The sequence below is a fragment of the Molossus molossus genome, unplaced genomic scaffold (genome assembly GCF_014108415.1).
Source record: "Molossus molossus isolate mMolMol1 unplaced genomic scaffold, mMolMol1.p scaffold_m16_p_5, whole genome shotgun sequence".
NCBI classification, from domain to species: Eukaryota; Metazoa; Chordata; class Mammalia; order Chiroptera; family Molossidae; genus Molossus; species Molossus molossus.
This window is the reverse complement of record NW_023425388.1, coordinates 49358755-49364902: the sequence shown is the minus strand read 5'-3', so window position 1 is coordinate 49364902 and position 6148 is coordinate 49358755. Positions and strand designations below refer to the sequence as shown.

At 42.2% G+C, this 6148-nt stretch overlaps 1 pseudogene; it reads left to right on the top strand.

Annotated features, from left to right (window-relative positions):
* Positions 1-1565: 1565 nt before the first annotated feature.
* Positions 1566-2056, top strand: LOC118617742 (annotated as a pseudogene).
* The last annotated feature ends 4092 nt before the right edge of the window (positions 2057-6148 follow it).

Here is a 6148-nt window from a genome sequence, read left to right as displayed (position 1 = left end):
TTACACAATGAAATACTATGCAGCTATAAAAAAGAAGGAACTCTTACCTTTTGTGACAGCACAGATGGACTGGAGATTAGTATGCTAAGCAAAATAAGCCAGTCAGAGAAAAACAAATGCCAGATGATCTCACTCACATGTGGAATCTAATGAGCAAAATAAACTGGTGAACAAAATAGAATCAGAAGCATGAATACATAGAACAGACAGATAGCAGAGAGGAGGAAGGTGGGAAGGACTGGATGAAAGAGGTGAAGGGATTAGCCAAAGAACATATATGCATAACCCATGGACACAGACAACAGAGTGGTGATGGCCAGAGGGAGGGGGCAGGGGCTGGGTGGAGGTGAGCAAAGGACAAGGGGAATGAAGGACATCTGTAAGAGTGTCAACAATAAAAATAAAGTTTTAAAAAAAGACTCTGGCTCAAAATTCTCTTGAGACCTCAAAGAGAGCCAGTGATTGGTGTATCCTGAACACAAAGTCCTGGACTGCTGCTACTCCTGAAAAAACAAGCCAAGACTAGAGGAGCAAGCTTCAGACTTTGAGGTCTGCTGGGAGCATCCAGAGCTAGGAAGGGGATACCACCCAGACTATGAATGGGCAGGCAGTAAATGCACTGGGCTATAGAGATCCATGTCACCAGTTCCAGGAGACAGGATTATATTTTAATATAATGAGACTAGAATCTAAATCCCAGGTGCTGTCTGAGGGAGACAGGGCATGGCAGTGAAGTCTTTTATCTATCTGTTAGGAAGCATTAGACTGCAAGTGATGGAAAATTTGACTAACAATGGTTTAATCAAATAAGGAGTTGTTTCTCCCACAGAACAAGAAGTTGGAGATAGGTGATTGGTGGTACTGACTCAGCTGCTCAAATGGTGCTATCAAGGATTTTATGTCCTTGTCCTCACACTTGTCCAACCTTATGATCTTAGTGTGGCTGCTACAGCTCCAGGCATTACATCTGCATTCAAGGCAAGAAGGAGAGATGGTGCTGATATTTTCCCCTTTAATAAAAAAAAATCAAAAGCCTTTAAATTGCCAGTTGAAAGATTTAATAAACAGATTGAAAATGTGGAAGAGAGGAAGGAAGGAAGGAAGGAAGGAAGGAAGGGAGGGAGGGAGGGAGGGAGGGAGGGAGGGAGGGAGGGAGGGAGGGAGGGAAGGAGGGAGGGAGGAGAAAGGAGAGATGAAAGAAAAAAGAAAAGAATGAAGGAAAGGGAGAGAGGGAGAGAGGGTGGGATAGAAGGAGGTAGGAAAGAAGGAGAGAATTCTTCTCAGAACCTTCCCTAACATCTTTTTGAAGAGAATGGAGTCACATGGACACTTTTAGCTGCAAAAGAAGCTGGGAAGCAGATTATGTGGGTTTTACCTTCTATGGTGAGAGACTAACAAGAGAGAAAGAGATTAAGAATGGCTACTGACTTTTCCGCCTGCTCCTCCCTCCCCCTCAGCTCTGATCTGGCTGTACCTTACTCTCTGGGAGCTCTGAGTTCATGCTAAACCAGCACCTCTGTCCTCTTTCCAGGCCCCATCTCGACCATGGGTTCTGCTGGGATCTCATCAGCCATGATGGGATGTTCTGATATCTACAAGATTCAGAAGATCACAGACAGGCTGTGCCTGGAGGTAGAGGGGAAGATGGTCAGTAGGATAGCGAGTAACATTAATGACTCACTTATTAGTGGAAATGCCTCTGCTGAAGGCCCAGAGGTCGAAAGAACTGAAAACACATCACTGATGTTGACATTGTCACGAACCATCATTTATAGGAAACCAGCTTCACAAAAGAAGCCGACAAGAAGTACATCAAAGATGACATGAAATCAATCACAGGGAAGCCTGAAGAACAGAGACCAGAAAGAGCAAAGCCTTTATGACAGGGACTGCAGAACAAATCAAGCACATCCTTGCTAATTTCAAAAACTACTAGTTCTGTACTGGTGACAACATGAATCCAGATGGCATGGTCGCTCTGCTGGACTTCCTTGAGGCTGGTGTGACTCCATATATGATTCTCTTTAAGGATGGTTTTGAAGTGGAAAAATGTTAACACATTTGGCAATTTGGTCTATCACCTGTCGTCATAACTGGCTGCTGCTTTTCATCCACACACCAGGACTAGGACAAATGGGACTGATGTTATCTTGAGCTCTTCATTTATTTTGACTCTGATTTATTTGGAGTAGAGGCATGGTTTTTCTTAAAAACAATGCCATGTGTGTTGTCTAAAAATAAAATGCGTTTAAACTAAAAAAAAAAATATGGCTTCTGAGTTTGCCAACCAACAGAATTTGCCATAGAATTCTACATCTTGGCCAGGTGATGGCATTCCAAGGATAAATCACAGAAGTCTGTCCTGGTCAATACACTTTCACACATGCTATTTCCTGGAATTGGGACCCCCATCTCATTCCTATACCTCTCATATTTGCCTAACAAAGCCTTCAGTGTATTCTGGAACTATACTTTTAAAAGCAATTTGGCAACACATTTCAAGGGCCATAAAAGTGTTCATAAATTTTGACCCAGTATTTCCACTTCTGAGAATGTATTTGTTCCAAGGAAATAACCCGAAAGGGGGAAAAAAAAACACCTACATTCTCAAAGATGTTCATTACAGCTTTAGAAATAAGAAACAACCAAAAAAATCCAACAATAGGGGAATGAGTAATTAAAGCATAGTACACTTTAAATGGCATATTGCACAGCCATTAAAAGTGATCATTATCAATTTCACTTAGTGATGTAAAAAAGATCTGTGATATAATATTAAGTTTAAAAACAAAGCATATGATCAAATGCATTATTTGGACTGCATACCTGTCTTACTCTACTTGGGCTGCCATAACAAAATACCATAGACAACGTGATGGACACAAATGAAATTTATTTCTCACAGTTCTGGAGACTCAAAGTCCAAGATCAAGCTGCCAGTCAGGTCTGTGCCTGTGTCTCTCTGAGTTGCAGACAACTCCCCACTGTGTTCTCGCATGGCCTTTGCTAGGTATGTGTGCACAGAGAGGAGAGGAAGCTCTGGTGTCTCTTCCTCTTCTGATAAGGGCACTAATCCCACCATGAGCACCCCACCCTTATCTACACCTACTTATCTCCCAAAGGCTCTATTCTCCAAATACCATCACATTCAGGTTAGGGCTTTAACATGGATTTTGATGGAATACAATTCAGTCCATAGCAATACTTAAACATATGTGTCCCTTGTGGACAAAGCCTTAAAGGGAACTCACAAAAGTTATTGACCTAGGTTGATGGGATTATGAGTGATGTTTTTTTCCTCTCTGTTCTTCAACATTTCTATAATGGTGTTATGTAGCTTTTAACACAATGGGGGGGGGTGTAGAGGGGTTAGAATAAAACTGATCCATCTTTCAAGCCTCTACTCAAACGCCACCTCCTCTAGGAAACCTTTCTTGGTTTTTCCAATCACATCTTTTCTGAAGTTCTTATTTTACTGGATCACGTGCTCTTCTGGGGCTAAGGCCATGAACAATTCCCTCTGTTCCTAACCCATGATAGAAAAATGGCACAAGAACCCAAGTCAAGAACCCAGACTAGGAGTCTAGTGGGTGGAGGTAGTCAAGGGGGGTGGGGGGTGCAGTCAAAAACCAGGTATGGTATCTAAGCAACAGGTCCAGGGCACCAGCAGGTGCAGGGCTTGAAAACTAAGGGCATAAACTGCTGAGCGCTAAGTTAGAGCTGGTTTTTCTAGTTATTTTAAATTTATTACTTAGTCATCATCATTATTATTATTAAAGTAATACATGTATTACTCACTGCAAAAAGTAAAATAGTTCAGATAAAGCCCACCTTGGCTCCTACACAATCTCACTCTTCTCTCCAGGAATGGTCAGTTTAGTATGTACCCTTCTAGAATATTCTACCTCATACAATAGTTTCAAAGCATGCATCTGTGTTTACGTAAATAGAGCCCGATTGTTCTTGACTTGCTCCTCTCGCATAACAAGACCTTTTCGCATCAGGATGCAAAGGTCCACCTCATTTGTTTGGACCTCAGAAAACCGTTACTGATACGGATATTCCAAAGTATTTAACTCTTCCTCTATGAACGAGCATCTGGGTTGTTTCTGATGGTTCAGGCCTCGGCCACTTCCGCCTGGGCCCCACGGGACCGGCCTCCGCACGTGGAGCATTTCTCCAGGCAGAGCTGTGGAATCGCGGTGAAGGGTTTGGGCTTCTGACGTTTCCACAGGCACTGCCACATCACGCTCTGCAAACACCGTGACAAATTCCATACTTACCAACAGTGGAAAAGGTGCTCGTCGCCCTGTGTTGTCTGACTTGCATTTCTTTGAGGAGGAGTGAGGCTGAGCCTGTTGTCATAGGGTTACTGGCCATCTGCAGGTCCTCGAGGGTGAACTGTCTGTTCTGAACTGTCACTCATTGTTTTCTTTTTCCATTTTTTCCATTGGGTAGTTTGTCTTTCACTTATTATTTGTAGGAATTCATTATATAACCCTGAATATTAATCCTTTTCCGTTGTATATGTTGCAAATACCTTCTTCCAGTCTGTCACTTTGTCTTTTAACAATATTTATGGTGTTTTCTTCTCATACAGCAGTTTTAGATTTGGATATAATCAAATTTAGCAATCTTTTTCTTTATGGTTTTTGTGTTTTATGTCTTGCTAAAGAAAGCCTTTCCTACCCCAGGGTTATAAACAAATTTCCTTATATTTTCTTTTAATAGTTTTATAGCTTTGCTTTCTTACATTTAGCTCTCTAATCCATCTGGAATTTATTTCGTGAATGGTGTGAAGCAGGAATCAGATTTATGGTATTTTTTCACAAGAATAGCTAATTGTCTCAACAATACTTATTGATGAGTTCACGCTTTCCCTAATGTTTTCAAATGCTACTTTATCCTATACTGAGCCCCTCTCTACAAGAACTCTTTTGAACTCTCTGCTCCGTGACAGTGACGCACAGTTCTTGTCCCATGCCAGCATACCACCATTTTAATTAGCACAGCTTGGTGATGTTTTGGTATCTGATGAGGTAAGTCTTCCCTCATTGTACTTCTTTTTAAAATACTTCTTGACTATTTCGACATAGTTATTCTCCCAGATTAGTTTTAGAATTAGCTTGTTAAATTTCACACACACACACACACACACACACACACACACACACACACACAGTCTTGTTGGATTTTTGACTGCCATAATGTTGAACTTACAGAATTATTTGGACAACTGGTGTCTTCACAGGTGCTCTCTCTGTTTACTTTGGGTTTTTCTTATGTCTCAAGTCTGATTCTGGGCCACCACTGCCTACTAGCTCTGTGATCCGGGGTGGGGCTCAGCTTCTCTGAGCCCTGGCTCTGTCATCTTTGACATAGGAATACTGTTTCCTGTCCTAGAGCTGATGGAGGGTTAAATGAGAGCCAGTGTGTGAAAGTACTAGATGGTGAGTTCCCAGTGGGCAGGCCTCTGCCTCATTTGTCTCTGTGACCCAGGACAGTGAATTCTTTGAACAGTCCTGAGGGGAAGAGGAAAACAGTGTTTTCATTTAGGTAGATTCGGGGGGTGCAGGATATGGGGCTGCATGGAGAGAGAGGCAAAGAAAAAAATGCTTATCACTGTGTTAGGTCCTTTGCATGTATGATCTCATTTGTCCTCAGAACAAATCTGCATGGACTCAGATGCAAGGCTCTAATAAACTGCAACTCACCCCCTCTGTCCTGCCTAGTTTGGGAGCTGATGGGGGCTTCTCCTGGTCATAGAGCCAGAGCTGCTAGATGATCTGATGTTCCCCTGTCTGAAATCTAATGAGCCTAGAATAGACTTAGCCCCAAGATACCTACATGAGCATTCAGCACTTAACACAGTGTCTAGCATATATTAGGAGCTTGTTGAATTAGACTGGGACAAAGTCCAACTCTCATAATGTGAATGCTATAGAGAGTACAGTAACTGTAAGACAAGTTCAGAGGAAGAAAAAGGCTCTGTGGATTAAGGAAATCAGGGAAGGCTTCCAGATGGAGGTGACATTGGAACTCATCTCTGAGAGATGAGGAGGATTTAGACAAACATAAGAGAGCAGAGCATTCCAGAATCAGAGCTGGTACTGCCAAGCAGGTAAGCCAAACCAACTGGCTGGGTAGT